We start from the raw sequence: 25,766 nt of genomic DNA, 5'->3' as shown, positions 1-25,766 counted from the left end.
AGATGCCCAACCCCCGGACTATCGGTGCCCCCAACACCGGCTCTCCCTCCTGACCAGGCCCTGACTCCGGGACGACACCAGCAACCACCTCCTCCTCATCATCCTCCTCCTCCTCCTCGTCCTGGCCCTGGTCTCGGTGGAGCATTGCTGACTCCTCCTGCTCCACCAAGGCACTCTCCCCAGCTTCGAGCAGGCGATCTAGTGTCCTCTCCAGCATGAACACTATTGGCAGCACGCTATTGAGGCCGACGTGCTCACTGCTGACCATCTTGGTCGCCTGCTCGAAGGAGGACAACACTTGGCAGACCTGCTTTATCTGCCCCCACTCCGCACAGGCGATGAAAGGGAGTTGTGGTGAAGCCCTCTCAGTGCGTAGTTCCATCAGGTACTCCCTCACCGCCCTTTGCTGCTCCCACAACCTCTTCAGCATGTGGAGGGTGGAGTTCCACCGCATCACACTGTCCACAATCAGCCTGTGAAGGGGCAGACTGTACTTCCGCTGCAACTCGGACAGGGACGCGGTTGGGGAGCGCCTGAAGTGGCTGGCAATCCTACGCGCCTTTGCCACAATGTCACTCAACCCGGGATAAGTGCGCAGGAACTTCTGCACCACCAGGTTGAGGACATGTGCCAGACAGGGCACGTGGGTCAGACTGCCAGCACTGAGGGCGGCGAGTAGGTTGCTGCCGTTATCGCAGACAACCATACCTGCCTGGAGCCTTCGGGGTGTCAGCCACTTCTGGACCTGAGCCTGAAGTGCTTTCAGCACTTCTTCTCCAGTGTGTCTCCGGTCCCCTAAACTAACAAGCTGGAGCACGGCCTGACAGCGCACGTGCCCCACACTTGAGTAGCTACGGGGGCGCTTGCTGGGAGGCTCAGCAGCTGCGGAGACAGTGGCTTGAGGGAGACCAGCAGTTCTCCCCTGGACACCCCGGGGCGGCACCACAAGATCGGTTGCCGCCGATCCCTCACCGGCGCCTCGGAGGGAAACCCAATGGGCCGTGAAGCTGATGTAGCGCCCCTGCCCATGCCTGCTGGTCCAGCCATCCATTGTCAGATGAACCCTGTCGCTGACAGCGTGATCCAGTGACAGGGTTACATTCTGCACAATGTGCTGGTGTAGGGCAGGGACACCAGTCCTGGCAAAGAAATGGCGGCTGGGGACACGCCATTGGGGTTGGGCCTGCTCCAACATCTTCCTGAAGGGGTTGCTGTCAACTATGTTGAAGGGCAGCAGATGTTGGGCAATAACCCTTGCCAGGAGCCCATTGAGGGAACGCACACGTCGGTCTCCAGGGGGGAAGGGAGTGGTGCGGTCAAAGGCGTCTGAAATTGACGCCGGACGGCAGTGCGGGACACAGACGCGGAGGGTGCTGTGGAAGTAGAGGTCTGGCTGCCGGTACCAGTACCTCTACTAGAGGGAGCGGGGGGGCATGACCTGCTGGAAAGAGATGAAGATGTGGCAGGGGCTGCTGTACCCTGCTCACTTGTGGTGGTGGCGCTGCTACCACCACCACGCTTCATCTCGTCAAACACCGCCCAGTGGTTTATCCTCAGGTGCTGGTTCAGGGCTGTGGTACCCACCCGAGCCAAACACTTCCCTCTCTTCACCCTCACTTTACAAATCCGGCAGATGGCCACGGTAGGGTTGTCTGCCACCAGGGTAAAGTAGTTCCAGACAGGTGACTTCAGCACCGCCCTCCTGTCAGATGGGGTGACGCTTACTTGCACCTGCTGGGACTCGGTGCGCACAGGTGGAGCTGCCTGCTGCTGCTGCTGCTGCTCCTCCTGACACCTCCTGCTGCCATCACCAGTGGAGACCCTGACGATGGTCTCCCTGGTGGTGACCTGGCGCACCGTTTCACCAGGGTGCCTACCTTCCCCGTCGTCACTGACGTAGTGAGCCGACGCGTCAGATGGCAACCATGATGGGTCACCCTCTTCGCCCCCAGAGATGTCAGACCAAGGGCTGAGATGTGTTGGTCTGAGGGAACCAACTGACATGGAGCCTCTAGCCTGGCTCCGCTGTCCCCTCACCCACGCCTGGGTCTGACTAGGTGCTGCTGTTTCCTGCACCAAAACAGCAGCACCAGTTTGAAGGGATGTCTCTGGGATACTGCCAGCAGGTATCCCATCCTCCTCATCCATCCCTTCAAAAAGGTCCTGACCATCAGGACAGAGCTGAAGGTCTGCCTGATGCATGGCCTCCCCCAAGATATCCCTCTCAGTGTCGCTGTCGAACAGTAAGATGCTGGACTCTTGGGGGCTGGGGGGGTACTACAGGCACCGGTGTAATGGTGGTACTACTGTGAGTCGGGACCGACGACTCAGTGGCACTGCTGTGCCCCATGTAGTCCACCACTACTTCAGCCTGAGATGGCAATATCGGGCGGCTGCCCGATGGGAAGAACTCCCGGATCAGGCGGACTCCCCTTGCACCCGATCCTCTACCACTAGTAGGGGCACGAGAGGTACCCCGTGCTGGCAGCGACCCAGCACTGGGAGTAACTCCCCTACCCCTGCTGCCACGGATGCCGCTCATAATTGCTGATATGTGTGTGGGGGGGTAAACTTTATTGGGGGGGGGAAATGTGAGGAAAATGTGTTTTTGTGTTTTTTTTACAAGACAGGCACGCAGACAAAGACGTACACAGACAGCTACTAAACTATAAGAAAAGTAGTACACCAAAGACAAGGACTACAAAATTAAAGAAAAAAAAAAAGCACTAAACAAACACTAACTTTTTTTTTTTTTTTTTTTTTTTTAAACACAAAACACAGACACTAAACACACACTAAGCTAAGCTAGATGAAATAAATGTACACTAACAGTGTGTACACTTACTACACAAAATGTAACTAAACTGAACACAAAACTTAGCTTTTAGAAAAGCTCTTTAGGAAAAACTAAGCAAAATGTGCACTGAAATGACTAGCAAATATCACTAAACAGCGAAGCTGCAAGATCAAACAGTAACACAAGATGAACAAAACTTAGCTTTGAAAAAAGCTCTTTTAGAAAGCTCAGCAAAATGTGCACTGAAATCACTAGCAAATATCACTGAACAGCAAAGATGCAAGATCAAACAGTAACACAAGATGAACAAAACAGCACAAAACAGCACAAAACGTAGCTTTGAAAAAAGCTCTTGGGTCTATTGCTTTGAAAAAAGCAGTTGATATACTGGAAAAGATGTACTGGAATCACTAAATAGCAATGCAGCACTATGCTGGTGATGATATAAATCAATCAGGAACAGACACAGGAACACAGAAACAGCCTCCACACTCTCTAGCCAGCTTCTGAATCTGCAATGAAATGGTGCTGGGAGTGAGCTTATATAATGTCCGTGCAGGCAGGTTCCTATTGGTTGCTAACCTCTGACGAGTGTGGAAGGAGAACTCTGATTGGCTCTGATGCAAAAGGGCGGAGAAAATAATCGCGCAATATTCCTATTGCCGAATATTCGCATTGCGAATATTCGGCAATATAAAATGATCGCTTCAGCTACTCGGCCCAAGGTCTCTAATCATACCAGCAATGCTTTTAGACGTCTATGGAGATCACTAGGATGTGATCTGTTTTAAAAATGAAACTGTAAAAATCGCTCTGATGCGGAAGATAGGGGCGAAGAAAATAATCGCGCGATATTGCGTTTGCCGAATAATCGCATTGCGATTTTTCGAGAAAATTCAATGAACGCTTCAGCTACTCGGCCCAGGGTCTCTAATCATACCAGCAATTCTTTTAGACGTCGATGGAGATATCTAGGATGTGATCTGTTTTAAAAAAAAAATTGTAAAAAATCGAATATTCGGAATTGCGAATATTCACCGCGAAATTCGAAATATAGCGCGATTTCTCGAATATGCTATATTCGAGTCGAATATTCGCAATGCGAATATTCGTGAGCAACACTATTGGTGAGCGGGAAATATTGGCACATGTAGATATGCATCTCTGATGTCTATTGATGCCAGGAATTCTCCTCCCTGAAGGGTGGAAACAACTGAACCCTTGGGACAACAGGTGTTCCAAGGCCAACAGTAAAGGCCTTCTTTTTTCTGGATCTTTGGCAACTCTTGATCTTAGAAAACGGGGTGGCGGATGTTCTCTGAACTCTAGCTTGTAGCCTGAGGACACTGTGGCAATGACCCACTTGTCCTGAACCTTGTTCCGCCAGGCATTTGCAAAATGCAGCATCCTTCCCCCCACTCGGCCGAGCGGGGCATGCCTTCGTAGGGAAGTTTTGGGGGTCTGTTTAGACCCTGAACCCCAAGTTCTTTTCTGCCCTTGGGCTTGGCTCTGGGCTTTTCCCCTAGTGTTAGACTGGGGCGGACGTCGCCACTGCATGGAGACTGAGTTTCCAAGGGCTGGAGAAAGAGTACATTTAAATGAGGGACGCTTACCATTCTTCTTAACCGGCAATAGAGTAGACTTGCCTCCTGTAATCTTTTGGATGTATTTATCCAGGTCATCCCCAAACAGGCGTTCTCCCCCAAAGGGGAACGCTGCCAAGTATTTCTTGCAGGAAGCCTCGGTCTCCCAATGTTTTAACCAAAGGGACCTGGGCATGTGTACCTGCAGGAGATTCAAGCGAGATGCTTGTTGAACGGAGTCCTTAATCGCAAAGCACAAGGCCTTAGGTAGGTCTTCATTAACCTCAATCTCCTCTGTAGGGAGGAGGTTAATCATCTGCTTCATTTGTTCCTTGAGGAACTGACATACACCAATGGCTGTAACTGCAGGTTGTACTACAATCTCAGTCATGGCAGAGGAGGCTTTTAATAGGGACTCCAGCTTTTTATCAGTTGAATCCTTAAAACCCTGCGCGTTGTCTAAAGGACAGGTCAGGTTTTTGTTTGCACAAGAAATAGCTGCATCCATAGCAGGTACCCCCCATTTCTTAGTGAAACCTTCCTCCATAGGATAAAGGAGGGAAAACTGCTTAGGGAGGAAAAAACTGTTTATCTGGGTGAACCCAGTCATCATACATCAGTTTATCCAGCAAGGGATGAACTGGAAAGGCGCATGCAGACTGCAGGGATTTCCAGGATCCCAAAGAGGAAACGGAGGGCCTTGAAGCTTCAACAGGAGGCAATTTGTAAGTGGCAAGCATCATCTCTGCATAATATTGCACCTGCATCTTTAGCGACTGAGAAGTCGCAGGAAACCTCTCATCCTCTGAGTCCTCAGACTGCACATGATCCTCATCTTCAGAGAGGGATTTTTCACCCTCAGAAGGCTCATCTGAAAAGAGAGCCAGAGCAGATGTAGGGGATCTACCCAGTTTTCTGCTATCTCTCAAGGAGGTTGCGACAATATTACCCCTAGGGGCTTTGGGTTGCAGCAATGGATGAAGAAAATAATAAGAATAAAGTTTGTAAAAAAGTATACATTTTATTGATCTCAAAAATCATATGTAGTAGAAAAAAACATCTGATGGGAATCAGAGCATGAGCTCGAAAAACATCAATGGAGGCTAAAACGTGTATAAAAACAGCCAATAAACACTTATACAATATTGTAAATAGTTACAAATGACGCAAAACTCCAACGCGTTTCAACCTTTATAGTAGTGGCGGTCTTCTTCAGGGGAAAAAAGATTTGTGACTATAGGTTCTATAATATATATACATGTCAAAAAAGTAAGAGAAAAAGCAACCAACAAAAAAGGGAACATGTGCACCCACATGCATTTACACACATGCGTATGCACATGACTCCCATGTACAAATACAGTCATTATTGGTGACAATTATATGATACATACCAAGGTGGATGTTGAGAGCCCAGACTAGCGGTGAGAGAGTCAAGAGGGAAGGAAAGCCAGTGATTTTGGTCGCCACGACTTGGCCCAGGAGACCCTGGTATGCAGAAATCGTAAGGATGGCAGTGGGAAGACCTTGGGTTTTCCCACTACCAGGGGTGTCGGGAGGCCCAGGCTTGGGTGGCTGGAGCCCCTAATGGGTCCCCGAAAAGCCCAGAGTCTCAGGCATGCAGGCTCTCCATTGTGAGCCCCGAGCCGAGCGGCGACCGCCGGGAATGATCTGATCCCGAGCGCCGCCGAACCGAGTCCTGCCGAGTGCCATAGCAGCAGGTCCCGCCTTCTGGAGCCTGTGATGGACGTACCATTGGTCCAATACCACGCCACAGGACATGTGACGTCCATCATAGGCGCCGCAGGCTCCACAAGACGGGAATTACAAATACACATCACTCGGCGCTCGGGTGGGCGGCTCTCCTCTCCTCGGCTCTCCTACCCCCTACCCTCCAGGCTCCAGTGCTCGGCTCTTCTACCCTCCTCGGCTCCTCCACTGACGCCGGAATGACTGACTGCAGTGCCTGCTGTGACACCGCTAAGGTAGGTCAACTCATGTGTATGTATATAGGTCAGTGTACGTCAGGTCACTACCGTCAGTGTAGGTAGGTCAGTGTATGTCAGGTAGGTCAGTGTATATAGGTCAGGTCACTACCATCAGTGTAGGTAGGTCAGTGTATATAGGTCAGGTCACTACCATCAGTGTAGGTAGGTCAGTGTATGTCAGGTAGGTCAGTGTATATAGGTCAGGTCACTACCGTCAGTGTAGGTAGGTCAGTGTATATAGGTCAGGTCACTACCGTCAGTGTATGCAGGTCAGGTCAGTGTATGCAGGTCAGGTCAGTGTAGTCAGGTCAAGTTAGTGTAGGCAGGTCAGGTCAGTGTAGTTAGGTCAGGTCAGTGTATGCAGGTCAGGTCAGAGTATTCAGGTTAGTGTAGGCAGGTCAGTGTAGTCAGGTCAGGTCAGTGTATGCAGGTCAGGTCAGTGTAGTCAGGTCAGTGTAGTCAGGTCAGTGTGGTCAGGTCAGTGTATGCAGGTCAAGTCAGGTCAGTGTATACAGGTCAGGTCAGTGTATGCAGGTCAGGTCAGTGTAGTCAGGTCAGGTCAGTGTATGCAGGTCAGGTCAGTGTAGTCAGGTCAGTGTATGCAGGTCAGTGTATGCAGGTCAGGTCAGTGTAGTCAGGTCAGTGTAGTCAGGTCAGTGTGGTCAGGTCAGTGTATGCAGGTCTAAGCAGTGTAGTTAGGTCAGTGTATGCAGGTCAGGTCAGTGTAGTTAGGACAGGTCAGTGTGGTCAGGTCAGTGTATGCAGGTCAGGTCAGAGTAGTCAGGTTAGTGTAGGCAGGTCAGGTCAGTGTAGTCAGGTCAGGTCAGTGTATGCAGGACAGGTCAGTGTAGTCAGGTCAGGTCAGTGTAGTCAGGTCAGGTCAGTGTAGTCAGGTCAGGTCAGTGTATGCAGGTCAGATCAGTGTATGCAGGTCAGGTCAGTGTAGTCAGGTCAGTGTATACAGGATAGGTCAGGTCAGTGTATGCAGGTCAGGTCAGTGTATGCAGGTCAAGTCAGGTCAGTGTAGTCAGGTCAGTGTATGCAAGTCAGGTCAGTTTATGCAGGTCTGGTCAGTGTAGTCAGGTCATGTCAGTGTTGGTGTATGCAGGTTACTCACGTAGGTCAGGGTATGTGCATCAGGTAGGTCACCCTGCGCCACTCCACCGACCGCGCCTGCACCCCCCCCCCCCGGTGCCGGCTTGGCTTCGGGCTGAAGCCCCTGGTCTTTTTGGCACCTAGCAATGCCCCTGCCCACTACGCTCGGACCTACTATCGCAGGGGCCAATATTCCATCCTGCCTTATAAAGTCTAAATTTTACGGTTTAGCTGTTGAGACCCACATTCTGAGAATACGTGGGCTCTCAGGTCCAGTCCTATCCACTCTGGTTAATGCTAGGAAGCCGGCCTCCAGGCTCATCTACTAAAGAATCTGGAAGGCATATGTTTCCTGGTGTGAACCCAGAAGGTGGCATCGTAGGAATTATGCCATTAATAGGATTCTTGCCTTTCTTCAGTTGGGCTTAAATATGAAGTTGGCTTTGAGCACTATAAAGGGCCAGCCAGATCTTGGCCTTGTCGGTATTCTTTCAAAAACCGCTTGCCTCTCATTCCCTAGTCCGGGCCTTTGTTCAGGGAGCACTGCGATTGAATTCACCAGTTAAGTCTCCCGTGTGCCCATGGGATTTGAATTTGGTAGTGTCTGTTTTACAGAAGCTACCTTTTGAACCATTACACCATGCTTCTTTAAGTCTTTTGACAAGGAAACAGGTTTTTCTCATAGCCATATCCTCAGCAAGGAGGGTATCGAAATTGGCGGCTATTTCATGTAAAGAACCGTATACGATTATTCATGATGACAGGGTGGTGCTGCGTCCTCACCTGACTTTCTTACCATCTTTTTCCCAGATCCGCAGTCTGCGGAGGAAGAAGGTCTACACTCTCTAGATATTGTAAGAGCGATGAAAGTGTATCTGCAAGCTACGGCCCAGATACGAAAGACTGATTGCCTGTTTATTCTGCAAAAGGGCCCAGGGAAAGTCCAGGCAGCCTCGAAATCTACTATTGCATGTTGGATTAAACAGGTGAAGGCGCACTCGACTAGAGCAGTTGGTGCTTCATGGAAAGTGCATCACCAGGCCTCCATGGCTCAGGTCTGTAAGGCTGCTACTTGGTCTTCAGTCCATACATTTACTAAGTTCTACCAGGTAGTTGTTAGAGGGTACGAGGATGCTGCCTTTGGGTGTAGTGTGCTGCAGGCAGCAGTATAGATCCTCTGGCCCGATGGTGGTCTCGTTTTCTGATCTGTCTCCCTCCCCTCAATTTTATGGGACATCCCATTAAGTAATTAAGGCTCTGTGTCCATGATGTATGATCAAGAAAATAGGATTTTTTTATACAGTTTACCTGTAGAATCCTTTTCTTGGGAATACATCACGGGACACAGAGCTCCCACCCCTCTTCGGAGTTAAACGTGGGACACTTATTGCTTTGCTACAAAACTGAGGCACTCTCCATTTGGGAGGGGTTATATAGGGGAGGAACTCAATTCTAATTGGGTTAGCCAGTGTCCAATCACCTGTGGTGATTACATAACCCATTAAGTAATTAAGGCTCTGTGTCCCGTGATGTATTCTCAAGAAAAGGATTTTACAGGTAAGCTGTATAAAAAAAATCCTGGGCCAGATTCACAGAAGAGATACGACGGCGTATCTCCTGATACGCCATCGTATCTCTGAGATACGCTTGTCGTATCTATGCAGCTGATTCATAGAATCAGTTCCGCATAGATAGCCCTAAGATCCGACAGGTGTAATTGACTTACACCGTTGGATCTTAGGATGCAATTCTAGGCCGGCCGCTAGGTGGCGATTCCATTGCGGTCGGCGTAGAATATGCAAATGACTAGTTACGGCAATTCACGAACGTCCGCTTTACCAGTCGCTCTAACTTTACGTTGTTTCCGTCGAGATACGCCGCATAAAACTAAGGCTGCCCTCTAGGTGGACTAGCCAATGTTAAGTATAGCCGTCGTTCCCGCGTCAAAATTTGAAAAATCATGTAGTTTGTGTAAGTCGTCTGTGAATGGCGCTGGACGCCATTTACGTTAACGTTGAAACCAATGACGTCCTTGCGACGTCATTTAGCGCAATGCACGTTGGGTAATTTTCCCGACGGAGCATGCGCAGTACGTTCAGCGCGGGAACGCGCCTTATTTAAATGGTGCCCGCCCCATTTGAATTAGGCGGGCTTGCACCGAGTGGATTTACGTTACACCGCCGCAAGTTTACAGGTAAGTGCTTTGTGAATCAGGCACTTACGCTGTAAACTTGTGGCGGTGTAACGTAAATGGAATACGTTACGCCGCCGCTGCGTAACGAAATTCTATGTGAATCTGGCCCAATATTTTTAATATTAGACAAAGATAACCAGAGTAAATCCAAGATGCAGTTTTTTAATTATTATTTCATTTATTAAGGGAAAAAAGCGGTTCAATCCTGCCTGGCCCTATGTGAAAAAGTAATTGCCCCCTCCCATGCTGAATCATGAATGAACTCTGATTAACCAAATTTTTTTGGAAAGCCGAGTTAAATATCACTTGCCATACCCAGGCCTGATTACTGCCAGACCTGTTGAATCAAGAACTCACATAAATAGAATAGCTGTCTGAAAAAATGAAGCAAGCTAACAGATCACAAAAAGCCAAACATCACGTCACAATCTAAAAAAAGCCATTTTTAAGGCTTTGGAACTCCAGTAAACCATTATCCACAAATAGAGATAACTTGGAACCTTCCCAGGAGTGGCCGGCCTCCAAAAATTACTCCAAGAGCATGACAATGACTCATCCAGGACGTCATAAAAGAACCCAGAACAGCATCTAAAGAACTGCAGGCCTCACTTGCCTCAGGTAAGATTAGTGTTCACGATTCAACAATAAGAAAGAGACTGGGCAAAAATGGCATCCATGGGAGAGTTCCAAGGCCAAAGCCACTGCTGACCAATAAGAACACAAAGGCTCATCTCACATTTATCAAAAAACATCTTAATTTTCCCCAAGACTTTTAGGCAAATATTCTGTGGACTAATAAGACAAAAATTTTACTTTTTGGAAGGTGTGTGTCCCGTTACATCTGGCATAAAATTAATACAGCATTTCATAACAAGAACATCATATCAACAGTCAGACATAGTGGTGGTAGCGTGATGGTCTGGGGCTGCTTTGCAGCTTTAGGACCTGGATGACTTACCATAATTGATGGAACTATAAATTTTGAGCTCTACTGGGAAAAAGAGGAGAATGTCCGACCATCAGTTCGGGACCTCAAGCTCAAGTGCACTTGGGTTATGCAACAGGACAATGATCCGAAACACAACTGCAAGTCCACCTCCAAATGGTTCAAACAAAGCACAATTTAGGTTTTGGAGTGGCCTAGTCAAATCCCGGACTTAAATCCAATTGAGATGCTGTATCACGTCCTTAAACAGGCCGTTCATGCTGGAAAACCCTCCAATGTGGCTGAATTAAAACAATTCTGTAAAGAAGAGTGGGCCAAAATTGCTCCACAGCAATGTGAAAGACTCATTGCCAGTTATCGCAAATGCTTGATTGCAGTTGTTGCCGGCAAGGGTGGCACAACCAGTTTTTAGGTTTAGGGGCACTTACTTACTAGTCATTTAAGTGTGACAAATATGCAAAAAAAAATCTGAAAGGGGGCAAATACTTTTTCACAGCTTTGTATGGGTACACTGACTTACTTGATTACACTTATTTGCAATTTTTTTGGTGCCCATTCACACCAAACCTCAGTAAGGAATAGGTGTGTTTGATTGTTTCCTGCACCACAGGTAAATGCACTGTCTTTGCAAGAGGCATAGAGGTGCCCAGAAAAAAAGTGTGGGAACTCACTCAAAATCCCCCTCCAGTTCAAAAATAAAGGTGTTTTTTTCCCAGGGCCCACCCACTGGCTGTCCCACCGAATTCGTCCACAGTGTATCAATCTCATTCCAAAATGTATACCCCATCCCTGACCAGAATTATCCACATCCCTTTTCAAAATGTATCCCCATCCCCACCCAGCATCATCCATCCATCTCCACAATGTATCCCCATCCCCACCCAGAATTATCTTAATCCCTCTCCACAATGTATCCCCATCCAGCATCATCCATCCATCACTCTCCACAATGTATCCCCATCCCCACCCATAATCCTGCAGGGGATGGATGATGCTGGGCGGGGATACATCTTAGAGAGGGATGGATGATGCTGGGTGGGGATGGGGATACATTGTGGAGTGGGATGGATGATTCTGGATGAGGATGATTGGTTTGCATTGTGAAAATGGATGAGGATGACTGTGTGGGGATGAGAGTTACATTATGGAGAGCCTCTTCACTGAGTAATCCTCATCCATTTTCACTTTGCAACTCCATTTGCGGGCATGATACAGGAACTGGTCAGAGACTGCAGACATGATACAGGAGATGGTCGGAGACTGCGGACATGATACAGGAGATGGTCAGAGACTGTGTACGTACCACAGGAGATGGTCAGAGACTGAAAACATGAGAAATACAAGAGATAATCAATGCAGACATTGATACAGGAGATGGTCAGAGACTGCAAACATACTACAGGAGATGGTCAGAGACTGTGGACATGAGACTAGAGATGGTCAGAGACTGTGGACATGACTCCCTGTGGTCATCATAGGGAAAAGAAAAGTCTCCAGCAAGTTATTCACTAGCATCATAGTGGGTAACAGTTTAAAGCGGAGCTCCGCTGATTTTTTTTTAAAAGTCAGCCGCTACAAATACTGCAGCTGCTGACACTTACCTGTCCAGAGCACCTGCGATGTCGGCACCCGAAGCCGATCTATCCCTCGGCTCTTGGGTGCTGCTGCTGACATCTTCGGTAAGGAAATCAGGAAGTGAAGCCTTACGGCTTCACTTCCTGGTTCCCTACTACACATGCATGACTCACGTTGTGCAATCCCACTGGTCCCTGCTGTCTTCTGGGACCTGTGTGTCCCCCAGAAGACAGCGAGGGGACGGAAAAGGCGACAAAGTGGTGTAGATACCCGTGGATGGCTCGAGTATCTATGCCTGGAAGTGGGAGCAAAATACCTGTATTAGACAGGTATCTGTTCCCCCCTCCCCCTGAAAGGTGCCAAATGTGACACCGGAGCGGGTGAGAAATCCGAAAAGCTTTAAATAAAATAAATAGGCTGTCAAAACCACACAGGAATATGCAGGATCGCCAGGAAGGTGCGCATTCTAGTGTGATCCTGCCCTTAATCCAGAAACCACTGGCAGACAGCATAATTAGGTTCCGGGCCTTCTATATGCTTCTGTGCAATTCAGCTATGCAGCCTGGTCCAGGATATTTTAGCTACCTTTAGGCTTTAACTTAACTTAAATGTAGCAGTCATTGGACAGTGACACCAAAATGTATTCACTGTATACATTTTACACCTCTCATACATTTCGATACAGGTTTTTAAATTTTAATTGATGTCACATGTCAGGCTCATGAAGACTTTCTGTTGCAATATAAGCTTCTAAACATGCTTTCGTAAATATCGAAAATAAGTTGTTTTGACTTTAGTAGCCAGATTCAGGAAACGTACGACGGGCGTATCAGTAGATACGCCGTCGTAAGTCCGAATCCGCGCCGTCGTAACTTTAAGCGTATGCTCAAACTGAGATACTCTTAAATGTTGCTAAGATACGACCGGCGTAAGTCTCCTACTCCGTCGTATCTTAGCTGCATATTTACGCTGGCCGCTAGGGGCATGTACGCTGATTTACGCCTAGAATATGTAAATCAGCAAGATACGCCTATTCACGAACGTACGCCGGGCCGTTGCAGTAAACATACGCCGTTTACGCAAGGCGTTTTCAGGCGTAAAGATAAACCACCAAAAAGATGGCGCAGCCAATGTTAAGTATGGACGTCGGGACCGCGTCAAATTTTTCACGTTTTCCGTCGTTTGCGTAAGTCGTCCGTGAATGGGGCTGGGCGTAGGTTACGTTCACGACTAAAGCATTGACTATTTGCGACGTGATTTGGAGCATGCGCACTGGGATACGTCCAGGGACGGCGAATGCGCTGTTCATTCAAAGCGTCAATTACGTGGGGTCACGAATAATTTACATAAAACACGCCCACCTCTTCCACATTTGAATTAGGCAGGCTTACGCCGGCCAATTTACGCTACTCCGCTGCAACTTACGGAGCAAATGCTTTGTGAATACTGCACTTGCCTCTCTAACTTGCGGCGGCGTAACGTAAATAACATACGCTACGCCTGCATAAAGTTAAGCCGCCCTACCTGAATCTGGCTATAGAAGTCTACTTCCAAAAGATTGTCACGTGGGTTATAGTGCCTCAGAATAATGCTAGCTGCATCTGTGTTTGCTTTAAAGGCCAAGTTCATAAATTTAAAGAAAAGTAAAAAAAATTTAAGAAGATTTCCACCATTCCCGCATTAACACCAGTCAATCCAATGCCCCCCTACCCATGCAGTTCTTTACTTAACTCCTCCAACAGCTACAGTCTAGCTGTGCTGCTCATAGTTGCTCACTTATGACCTGAAGATTTAAGTAGGATGTCGTTTCTTCAGTACAAGTATGCCTGAAGTCTATGGGACAATAGTGCGCAGAAAGCTTGGTACTAGATTTTGACTGGCCTGGCAGCAAAGAGTGCAGGAGGACTTGTGTGTGTCACACAGTTTACTGTACTGAGGAGGCTAGGGAGGGGAGAACTCAATTTTTTTTTGAAGGTTGTCCTTTAGTGTCCTCTTACCCAGAAGCACATACCTGCCTTTCCTCTACTGTTCCACTGCTTTAGTAGGTTGCCAAGGTTGGGAAAAAAATAACCAGTACTTCTGGGTATGGAGAAGCTTGTGACACCCTCCTGTTCTCATAGTACAGTGTTGTCACATGCAGAGAGTAATTAACCCTGTGTAACCTATGACTAGAGACATTTTGAGATCATATAGAGCTTAATTTCCTTGCTTCTGGTGCCTGGTCAGAGCAGTGGCAAAGCAAAATAATGTCAAGTATGTGCTGCAGGGAAGGGGTGCAATACAATGAACTTATTTATTTTGCCCTGCATGGGCAAAGCACAGTTACAGACAAATGATTCCAGTGAGCTTGAATATGAGTTGGTCAAGATGGTGATAAAATAATACTATATGAGATAATATGGCTTTCAACAATTAAACGTACATATGAAGTGAAAGAAGTGAATTCAACATATAAAAGTTATATTTGTAAATGTCCTTTTTTTTGGAAAAAGTTATGATTACAACGGGTAAAATAAGTACATTTTTCCATTCATCCTCTCTTCAATGGTATGGTTTTCCAGTGCCATATGCTGAAAAACAGCCCCAAACTATGATGTCTCCACCTCCAAACATTACTGTTGGTATGGTGTTTTGGGGTGATGTGCAGTGCCATTTGACCTCCAAACATGGTGTGTATTATGGCATCCAGAGTTCAATTTTGGTCTCATCTGATCAGACTATATTCTCCCAGTATTACACAGGCTTGTCTAAATGTTGAGCAGCAAACTTTAACAAGCTTCAACAATGATGTTTTGCGTGGTGAGTGACAGTGAGCATGCATACAAGCCATGGCGCATGGGTGCACTACTTATTGATTTCTTTGAAACAATTGTACCTGATTATTACAGGTCTTTCTGAAGCTCTCCACAAGTGGCCCTTGGCTCTTGGACAACTCTTTTGATAATTCTTTTCACTTCTCTGTCAGAAATCTTGCAAAAGGAGCACTTGTTCGTGGCTGGTTTATGGTTAAATTATATTCTTACTACTTCCAGATTATGGCCCGAACAGTGCTCACTGAAACATTCAGAAGTTTAGAAATCCTTCTCCAACCAATGCTGACGGAGGGCTGAATTCAGATACATTGGCGTATCTGTCCGCCCGGCGTAACGTATCTGAGATACGTTACGCCGCTCTATCTTTGGGCGCGAGTTCTTTATTCAGAAAGAACTTGCGCCCTTAGTTACGGCGGCGTAACGTATGTGTTGCGGCGTAAGGCAGCGTAATTCAAATGGGGATGTAGGGGGCGTGTTTTATTCAAATGTGTCTTGACTCCACGTTTTAAGTTTTTTTGGAACGGCGCATGCGCCGTCCGTAAAATTTCCCATTATGCATTGCTCTAAATGACGTCGCAAGGACGTCATTGGTTTCGACGTGGACGTAAATTACGTCCAGCCGTATTCGCGAACGACTTACGCAAACGACGTAAAAAATTCAAAACTCGGCGTGGGAAAGACGGCCATACTTAACATTAGCTACCCCTCATATAGCAGGAAAAAGCCGAACGGAAACGACGTAAAAAAAAAAAGCGCCGAGCGGTCGTTCGTTTCTGAATCGGCGTAAATCCTCATTTGCATATTCCTCAAGTAAAAGATATGGAAGCGCCACCTAGCGGCCAGCCTGAAATTGCAGCCTAAGATCCGACGGTGTAAGACACTTACACCTGGCGGATCTTAGGGATATCTATGCGTAACTGATTCTCTGAATCAGTCGCATAGATACGACCGGCCGAACTCAGAGATACGACGGCGTATCAGGAGATACGCCGTCGTATCTCTTTCTGAATCCGGCCCAGTATGTTTTGCAAGATGAAGGTCTTGAGAGAGCATTTTGCTTTTACCCATCATGAGATGTTTCTTGTGTGACACTTTGGTAATGAAACACCTTTTTTATAGGCCATCAGAGACTAAACCAGCTAATATTAATATTTGGACTGACAACGAGCAGGATTGCTTTGTAATTACTGATATATTTCAGCTGGTGTCCTGTCTTTCAATGTCCTTTTGTACCTCCCTTTCTTAGCGTGTTCAATACTTTTTCTCTGTGTCATTCCATTTTATTACACATAACTTAATTTCTGAACGTATTTGTTTTGTGAGGATTGCATGGTTTGTTACTGACCTGTGGTGAAAATTTCATGTCAATAGCACCTTTAGAAATATATTTACTTATATAACATCCATCTTTGTGAACTAAGACTAACATTTCTCTATCCCCTTCTTATAGTAAATATGAATATTTTTGGTTGGCTAACGAATAGGATTTATGATATAGAGAGAACTGTTCAAAATCAGAGAGTTTGCTAAAGAAGTGCATCAAAGGACATTGATGTAGGACATTTTTCAGCTCTACCTATTTTCATTTTATATAATATACTGCCAATAAAAAGAAAGGTATAATAGCAAAGACAAATAATACAACCAAAAGACCTTTTGCATCTTTCATGAACATTATTAGTATTCATCTTTGGTGGAAACCAGGACAGTAACTGTCAGTATTTTGCATTTGTCCTCTTTCATGCCACAGTCTTAGCGTTGACATGACCCCATCAATTTTTTTTCTGTGGAACATAAAAAATAAAAATCCTCTCACACAGGATTCATTCCTATTAACCGTAGAGAAAAACACTAAATAGCTTTTCTCAGCATGAATTTTGTGAACTGCAGCAGGATATAAAAGAAACACAGGAATTCAGCATTGAAAGCAAAAACTTCAAACTTATGCTCTTTGAATGTTCTTCCTATTCCAGAAAACTCTTTAATATAAGTCCCAGGTTTCAGATCCTTTATAAATAAGTAATTTTTCAAATTAACGAAAAGATTTAGAGCTGTGACTGAATAGAAACTTTTTGGTTGTAGTTTGTATTACCTTTCTCCTGTTATTTTGGGGGCTGATTGAAATTGTGATCAGAGTACTACAACGTTTCTGTGTTTTTCATAATAGTTGTCCACTGTACTTATCATTTGAAGTTCTCTAGTGTTCGTGTGCCATTGCTCTGGAGTGCTAAGTTTCATTGTTTTAAAACCTCAAGGAATACTGTTTCCAATTTAATTATAGGGCAAAATCAACAATCTAGAGTCCCCAGAAACAAGTTCTGATGCCCTGGAGGCTCCTAGATAGTTTACTGTTTTAAGTATACCTGGGTACCTGGGTACCCCTTAAGCCACACATTTTTTTTTACTTTGGCAATTGTACAGTGACTGTATACCAACAGTGGTTAGGTGAATAACTGACACAAGGGAAAGCAAAGGGAGCTCAACCCAGGATAACTTAGAGCCCTTTCACACTGAGGCGCTTCAAAAATGCCTTAGCGCTATTTTTGGAGTGCTAGCGCTAAAATTACTGCACCGTTCTGGGCGTTTTAAAGGCGTTTTTCAAGTGTTATTGAAGCATGGGCATCAGAGAACCCCCATCTCCCTATATCACTTCCTGTTAACTTCCTGGTATCTCGTGGAGGTGAGAGAGGGTACAGAAAGAAGATGGAGTTTATGGAGCTTTTTTTGTTGTTTGTGCTACTGTATTGGGAGAATATCCGCCAACAGAGGCAGCAACGTCGCTATTGGATTCATTCCATCCTTCAAGCACACACCTCAAGTGGACAATTTGCATTGCTATATGAGGACTTGAGAGTGCACCCTGACAAGTTCAGAAATTACACTTGGATAAGCATTGCAACATAAGTGTCTGTATCCCAATCCCGCTCCCACTAGTCCCAAAACCCTAACCCTACCCCTAATTCCGCTCCCACTAGTCCCAAAACCCTAACCCTACCTTTAATCCCGCTCCCACTAATCCCAAATCCCTAACCCTAATCCCTCTCCCACTAATCCCAAATCCCTAACCCTAATCCCGCTTCCACTAGTGCCAAATCCTGAACCCTACCTTTAATCCCGCGCCCATTAGTGTCAAATCCCTACCCCTAATCCCACTCCCACTGGTCCCAAATCCCTACTCATTATCCCGCTCCCACTAGTCCCAAATCCCTAACCCTACCTTTAATCCCGCTCCCACTAATCCCAAATCCCTAACCCTAATTACTCTACCACTAATCCCAAATCCCTAACTCTAATCCCGCTCCCACTAGTGCCAAATCCAGAACCCTACCTTTAATCCCGCGCCCATTAGTGTCAAATCCCTACTCCTAATCCCACTAGTCCCAAATCCCTAACCCTACCTCTAATCCTGCTCCCACAAATCCCTAACCCCGCTCCCACTAGTGCCAAATTCTGAACCTCCCCCTAATCCCGCTCCCACTAGTCCCAAATCCCTACCCCTAATCCCACTCCCACTAGTTTCAAATCCCTAACCCTACCTCTAATCCCGCTCCCACTAATCCCTAATCCCGCTCCCACTAGTCCCAAATCCCTAACCCTACCCCTAATCCAGCTTCCACTAGTGCCAAATGCCTAACCCTACCTCTAATCCCGCTCCCACTAGTGCCAAATCCTGAACCCTACCCCTAATCCCGCTTCCACTAATCCCTAACCCTACCCCTAATCCCACTAGTCCCAAATCCCTAACCCTAATCCCACTTGCACTAGTGCCAAATCCTGAACCCTACCCCTAATCCCGCTCTCACTAGTCCCAAATCCCTACCCCTAATCCCGCTCACACTAGTCCCAAATCCCTAACCCTACAACTAATCCCTAACCCTAATCCTGCTCCCACTAGTCCCAAATCCCTAACCCTAATCCACAGTAGTGTAAACAAATTACCTATTTTCTGTCCCAGATTTGACTTTCTCCTTGGTATGTTGTCGCCTGCCTCACAGAGACAGGATACCAACTGCAGAGAGGCAATACCTCTGTGTGAACGTTTGCTTATAACACTCAGATAAGTTTATAATGGTATATAAGTAGAAAAATGAATACATTATATCAAGTATTAAATAAGACAATATGTTTGCAGAAAAAATATATACCGTATTTATTGGTGTATAACACACCCTAACTTTAAGAGGGAAGTTTCAGGGAAAAAACGTTCCACAGCCCCCTGCGTATAACACGCAGGTACAGTTTACCCTCTATTTTCAGGGTAAAAAAGTGAATGTTATATGCCAATAAATACAGTATATATTTAAAACATATAGGGCCAGATTCACGTATCTGGGCGCATCTTTGTGCGGGCGTAGCGTATCCTATTTACGCTACACCGCCGCAACTTAGACAGGCAAGTGCGGTATTCACTAAGCACTTGCTCCGTAAGTTGCGGCCGCGTAGCGTAAATGGGCCGGCGTAAGCCCGCGTAATTCAAAGTAGGCTGGTAGGGGGCGTGTTGAATGGAAATTAATCGTGACCCCACGTAAATGACGCGCCTAACGAACGGCGCATGCGTGCGCATGCTCAGTATCACGTCAAATTTTCTCCCTAAATTACGCTGGCTCAATGCTTAGTCGACGTGAACGTAACCTATGCCCATCCCCATTCACGTGCGACTTGCGCAAACGACGTAAAATAATACGCTGTTCCGGCGTTTCCGACGTCCATACCTTAACATGACTTACCCCTGCTTTATGAGGGGTAAAGTTACGCAGGTCGTACACCTTACGTAAACAGCGTATTTTAATACGCCGGGCGCAATTACGTTCGTGAATCAGCGTATCTAGCTCATTTGCATATTCAACACGGAAATATACGGAAGCGCCCCTAGCGGCCAGCGTAAATATGCACCCCAAGATACGACGCGTAGGAGACTTACGCCACTCGTATCTTGGCAACAGTGAGGCGTATCTGATTCTATGAATCAGTCGCAAAGATACGACGCCGCACATTCGGACTTACGGCGGCGTACGTGGAGATACGCCGTCGTAAGTCCTTTGTGAATCTGGGCCATATTGTTTTGCAATAATTAAAATAACAATAAACAAATAACAATGTTTATTCACTATGTATTTTTTTTAAATAAAATTGACGGGTCAGTATTTGGCGCATTACAAATCCAATAAATCAATCAATCAATCAATCAACTCCAAAATTATGCTAATAATTTAGAAAAAAATAGAACAATTTAACAAGAAAAAAATATATGCATAAATTTATAAATCAAAGGCCATGATATAAGGGAGGGGTGGAATGGGACTTCTCTCAAGGAGGATGAGGTTGCTGGGGTCTATAAACTGGAACTCGTGCAGGTGGGAGGAGGCATGATAGGATACACTGACCCTGATGGTCCAGTGTACTGCACAGCCGATGGACCAGGGTACTGCACAGCCGATGGACCAGGTGTAACAGGCGCTTCTCGCGCCTGTTCAGTGGAACGTGGACCGCGGAAGTGCGCCGCAATTCACGGCGCTTCTTTTCGAATCAGTGCTAATGCACTGCACCTGACCCCTATCTTTAAACAGAGCATTGTGCCTCCTGCACACCATTTCTATTATTGTCAGCTGTAGCTCGGCCACGCTACTAGTAATGGTGCCATCATTCCCCATGCTGAACTTCTGGCCAGCCTGCAACTCCTGCATCAATGCTGCTACATCTGCTGCAACAGACTGTTGTTGCTGGGGACATCCTTGAGACTTTCCTTGCTGACACCCTGCACTATGGAATCCCTTGTTTCTACACTGAAGCCCTGCAAACGGACAAGTAGCAATTGTGTCACTTGTAGTTCTATAGAAACATCTGCTGCATACTGCCATCTAAATCAATTGCTGTCATTCACTATGGTTTATGGTTAATAACATACTACTTGGGATATACAGTTGTGCCAATGACTGCTGGCTAAGGAAAATCTTAAAGGAACATCTACTCTCAAAATTACCTGAGCTATATTTGCCTCTCATATGCAACTATTAGTTGTCTCTACAACTTTACTACGTGCTTGACATAAATGCTAAATTGCTTATGGGCCTAATGCTGCGTACACACAATAGGTCAGTCTGATGAAAACGGTCTGATGGACTGTTTTAATCAGACTAAACCTATCGTGTGTGGGCCCCATCGGTTATTTATCCATAGGTTAAAAAAATAGGAACTTGTTTTAAAATTATCTGATGGATAAAAAACCTATAGAAAAAAACGATCGTCTGTGGGTACGTCCATCGGTTAAAAATCCACGCATGCTCAGAATCAAGTCGACGCATGCTTGGAAGCATTCAACTTTGTTTTTTTCAGCATGTCGTTGTGTTTTACGTCACCGCGTTCTGACACGATCCTTTTTTAACTGAGGGTGTGTGGGCACGACTGATCATCAGTCAACTTCATCGGATAACTGATGGAAAAATCTATCAGACCGTTTTCATCAGACTAACCTATCGTGTGTACAGGGCATTATGCTAACTTGTTGAACATGTTCGCTCTAACTTTTATATGCTAAGGGTTGATGGTATATTATACCAACTCTCTTAGTGGCCTAATACATCCCTATATGTTTAAGTGATATGATGTAGAGAACCCCCAAACTCCTGTTTGAATGGAGTGACGCCTGGGGTCCCATACTGATAATCACTTGCATATAGAGGTATATTGGAATCTTTGAAGTATATACTATAATTTTAAACGCTAAGCTCTGGTCGCATGCGTCCATCCTTAGTAGCCCAACGCCTTTCTTTATGTGAGAGAGAGATGATGTAGAGAACCTCCTGTTTGTGTCGAGTGACGCCTGGGGTCCTATACTGAATTCTCACATAAAGAAGCGCATTGAAATCCTTGCTAACCGGAGTTGTGGTTCACTCCGTTCACCAGAGCTGTTACACCAGGGTACTGCACAGTTGACGGACCAGGGTTTTGCCCAGCTGATAGACCAGGGTACTTCATGATGATCATAATGTGGATACATTTCATTATTTGGAATATTACCTTCAGGTCTGGAGGATGGAAACGATTTAGATTGAAACGATTCAAAGACCATTAACAGCTCCATCCTCATAGCACATTGCCATCTTCTGTCAACCATCTTTATTTGAGGGATAAGGCTATGGGCAAAGGCAGCATTTTCCCCCATATCCTGTTGTGCTGCCAAATTTTTTGTTACCACATCAATAAGGTCCTCCAATTGCGGCTGTTTTTTTTTCTAGTGTTTCTCGCTCTTCAAAGAGGACTTGTGACAAGGGAGGATCTGCTACATCCTCCTGCTGATCGCCATCCTGCTCCTCCTCCGTTTCGGAGTCTAAATTACTTTCAGTCCTAAAAAATAAATATAGAAAAAACAATCACTATATAATCCTTATTAATTACAATTAATAACCCTTCATGTTTTTATACTTACTCCCTCAGCTCCAAAACTGGCTTTAGAAATTAAAGTTCATAGTAGTGGCAGTGTATTCTAGCTTTTTTGGCACTTGACCCACTCTTAGTTTTCTTCTGCCTCTTCAACTCCCTCCTAAAATTGTCCTTCAAAGTCTTCAAACGTTTTTTTAGTTGTTCAACCTAAAGAAAGAATTCATGCCAATACCAAATAAAGAGACATGGGAAGATGTTGCCAATCGTTTATGGAGTAAAACCAACTTTCCTAACTGCCTGGGAGCTATTGATGGCAAACACATTAGGGTTATAAACCCTACCACAGTGGAAGCAGATACAAAACATACTTTTTAATTGTTCTGATGGCTGTTGTAGAATCAGACTACAAATTCCTATTTGTCGACATAAGAGCATTTGGAAGTTGTGCAGACTCAACTGTCTTCCAGAATTCTAAGTTCGGAAAGCGGCTAGCTGCAAAGAACCCAGATTTACCTCAGAACAAACCACTACCTGGAACTGAAAATCCAGATATGCCTTTTGGATTTGTGGCTGATGAGGCATTCGCTATCAATGAACTCCTAATGTAGCCATACTCACAGAGGAATCTCGACCCCCATAAGAGAAAATTCAATTACTATCTCTGTTGGGCACGCAGGCTAGTCGAAAGTGCTTTTGGAAAACTTGCCAACAAATGGCAAATTTTCCACAAACCAATCAATCTCAAAATAGAAAATGCAAGTAAAGTAATAAAAGCAGCATGTGTGCTACATAATCTGGTACGGTAGAGAGATGGCGTAAATTTTGAGGACACATTGGCACACAATTTAGAACCGCTGAGTTTGTTCATGTTCATGGTCCAAGTTAGTTTTACAATAACGGATCAATTGGCTGAGTATAAGCCCCTCATAGTGTTAATGAACTCTTCTGGTTCATATGTTCTGTTTCCTCTAGGCAAATTTTCAATCATGGTCTGCTGTTGTAACTGCTCTCTTTCAGCTTGCATGTTTATGCTGGCTCCTATTCACCTCTACAAACCGGATTTCCTCATATCCCAGCATCCTACACTTCAGTGCGATTTTGTGACCTTCCCACAGCTAAGTTTATAGGTGCTTTTAAATTGCTTTCAATTCATTTCAATGGAGAGGGGAATTTTTAAAGCACTTTTTCAGTGCCCCAAAGATGCTCCAAAGATGCTTGCAGGACTTTTCTCAACGCCCCACCAGCGCAACGCCTCAGTGTGAAAGGTTTCATTGAGATGCATGGGGAGGGTTTTATAAGTGCTATTTTTTGCGCTTAAATGCCTAAAAAACGCCCCAGTGTGAAAGGGGTCTTAAGCAGAATTAAGGCTGCTTTCACACTGAAAGTGCCCGGGCGTCGGCTGTAAAACTCTGCTATTTTTAGCGGCACTTTACCCTAGTTTCTGCGGCACCTTGTGGCCACTAGGGGGCGCTTTTAACCCCTGCTAGCGGATGAAAAGGGGTCAAAAGCGCCGCTACAGTGATGCTTTTCCGGCGGTTCTGCGGCGCTGCCCATTGATTTCAATGGGCAGGGGCGCTTAAATTTTTAAAGCAAAGGTTATGAGAGGCAGAATTTGGTCAGTTTTAGGTTAAGCAGAACTAGAAGACAAAGAAACACAATTGGGGCCACACCCACAAACTTAAAATAAACACTACAATGGGCAGCTAAACTCTAGGGTTAAGTGCTCTTTAAAAGGGCAGTCAGTTAGTTGAACATGTGCCTAAAGTCATAAACAGCCCATACAGGATGTGGACCAATATGCATTGCCATGGTCTATTAGAATTATAGCTGCACGATTAATCGTTAAAAAAATTGCGATCTTGATTCAACCCCCCCTCACGATCTCTATGCAGCATTTCCCTGATTCATTTATGTAACAAGTGCAGAGAGTTCTCTGCTCACTCAGCTGTCAAAAAACAAAACAAAAAAAACAGGCAGCCTGCCAAATTTTTCACAACATTGTCAGCACTGGGAGATAACTATTAATATTGTAACATTTAGTTATTTTAAAGGTCAAAGGAATGAACTTTGGTCTGTAAATGAGGTTAGTTTAAAAAAGACTAAACCTTTTTCCAACACTTGTTGCTTACAAGTTAAATCAGTATTTTTTTGCTAGAAAATTACTTAGAACCTCCAAACGTTATATATAATTTTTTAGCAGAGACCCTATATAATAAAATTGCGGTTGTTGCAATATTTTATGTCACACTGTATTTGCGCAGCGGTCTTTCAAACACAATTTTTTTAGAAAAAATACACTTCAATGAATAAAAAAAAAATTAAACAGTAAAGTTAGCCCAATTTTTTTGTATTATGAGAAAGATGAAAGAGTCGTGCAGCTCTAACTAGAATGCTAATATAACCACTGTAAACCCCAATAGGCACATTTCTAATAGAATGTTATATTAGACAGATACTTTTAGGAGAACTAGTGCTACTATGTAACTTTTTCGGGATCATAATTGTGCCCATTATTTTGGAAACCACTGGTTAAAATTATAAACTAAACCTTTTTGCACCCACGCTTACTTTAAAGGGGTTGTAAACCCTTGTTTAAAAAACAAACATGTCATACTTACCTTTGTCATACTTACCTCCACTGTGCAGTTCATTTTGCACAGAGTGGTCTACCTCTTCTGTGGTCCCTCAGCGGCGCTGGTGGCTCCTCCCCACATTGAGTGTCCACGTTGGAGAAGCGATCTCCTGGTGGACACACGTGCATGCGTGCTCCCGAGTCCCACATCCATTGGCACAAAAGGCAGAACTCGGCCCCACCCCCTGGTGCCGTGTCATTTGAGCCATCAATTTATCCAATCAGGAAACGAGACACCGGGTAGATTTGTTGTGCTTATTCCTGGCTGGAGACAGATCAAGGTCAGGTAAGTAAAACGGGGGGGCTGCAGCACCACAGAAGGTTTTTTACCTTAATGCATAGAATGCATTAAGGTGAAAAAACATGAGGGTTACAACCCCTTTAACCACTTCAGCTGCTGTACACAACACAATGCATGTCCCAGTATTCAATTAATCCAATACACAGGGCTTACCCTGTATTTCACAATTCATATATAAAGTGCAATTAACTAGTGAAGAAGTGTAAAATGATAGCGAAAAAGTGTATAATAATGCATTCTGTTTACAATTGTAAAATGTTTGTTTACTAGTTATGAAATAAGCTCTGTCTATTAGATTAATTAATCACAGATTAAAATTGCTGCTGTCCAAGTGAGGCTACACTGCTCCTCTGTAGATACAGATGAGTCATGGGTGTTAAGGACACGGTGGCCACCCGCTCCCTAACAAACAATTATTCTCAATTAACCTGAATGTAACAAATACATTTGTTAATTTCAATA

This window comes from Rana temporaria, chromosome 2 (genome assembly GCF_905171775.1).
Source record: "Rana temporaria chromosome 2, aRanTem1.1, whole genome shotgun sequence".
In the NCBI taxonomy this organism is placed as follows: Eukaryota; Metazoa; Chordata; class Amphibia; order Anura; family Ranidae; genus Rana; species Rana temporaria.
The sequence above is the reverse complement of the archived record's forward strand: the minus strand, read 5'-3'. Positions refer to the sequence as shown.